We start from the raw sequence: 1,292 nt of genomic DNA on the forward strand, positions 1-1,292 counted from the left end.
ACTAAATGAATGTTTGGTCCTTGATTCTCACTCCTATTGCTTCCCACCCAGCTCCCTCTGACCGCCCAAACCCAGCATAAGGGTGCGGAGAGTTCATCACTGCATCAGCCCGCCAGCTCCTCGGTGTGGTCCCAATGCTTGTCAGATTAACATCTCCATGCTGGATAGAAGGAGGAGGAGATTTCATTGGAATTGCATTTCAAAAGTAAACTTATGAATAAAAATAGATATAATAACAAAAGAAAAACACTGCAAAACCACAATACATTCTTAGTGTTGGTCTGCGCATTCACTGCCACTACTTTTAATCCTAGTGGTGTTCACACATTTTTTTTCTCTTTATACATGGCACCATTGCCACCCATGGGGCTCCCTGGGTTAGGCTCCTACTGTTATCCAAGGGCTCCCCCTCTTCTTTCCCCGCACCCAACATAGAATTTTACCACTCAGTATCAGGTAGCGGGAAGACTGTGGACTATAGTTCTTCCCCAATAGACATTAATTGGGCTGCACTGAGCTTGGAATAAATAGGTCAGTCAGGGTGCAGGCTGCCTCGGGTACTCTAGAGCAGGGGACGGCAACCTACGACTCCGGGCTGAATGCGGCCTGTAACCCGAAAGCATCTTCCCCGCTGGCAAAAACAATTTCCGTAATCATCCAGCCCGCCGAGTGCCAAGCGCCGAGCTCTGGCTGTACCGCATCCTGCGCAAACCTGCCGGCACGGCCACGCACCTTCTGTGAGCACGTTTAAAAAAGAACAGCAGATGCTGGGAAAATCAAAGGTAGACAAAAATGCTGGAGAAACTCAGTGGGTGAGACATGCAAGGATTGCATGGGGCTGCCTCACCCGCTGAGTTTCTCCAGCATTTTTGTCCACCTTCTGTGAACATGTGATTTAATGCCTGCTATCCGGGGCGGGATGGCGGCGGGATCCACGTGTACGCGTGATAGATGTGCCCCGCCATCTGCTCAGACATGCGTCCTGGCCTCTATGCCGAACAAGGTTGCCGACCCCTGCTCTGGAGGGTCATGGTGCCCTACCTTTGTACCATTCCATTGGATCATTGAATTACAACATCTTTCCCTGACCACAGATATTCTTTATATATATATATACACACACAGAACATTTTTTTCTCTCTCTCGTTTATCATATTATTTACAGTGTGCTATGTTTACATATTCTGTTGTGCTGCAGCATATAATACTGCCAGAAACATCCCAGAGCTGAAAACATTAGTGGGTTAAAACTATTGTGTTTAACAATATTCTGACCGCAGGAATGAAGAACA

This window comes from Amblyraja radiata, chromosome 4, assembly GCF_010909765.2.
Source record: "Amblyraja radiata isolate CabotCenter1 chromosome 4, sAmbRad1.1.pri, whole genome shotgun sequence".
Taxonomy (NCBI): Eukaryota; Metazoa; Chordata; class Chondrichthyes; order Rajiformes; family Rajidae; genus Amblyraja; species Amblyraja radiata.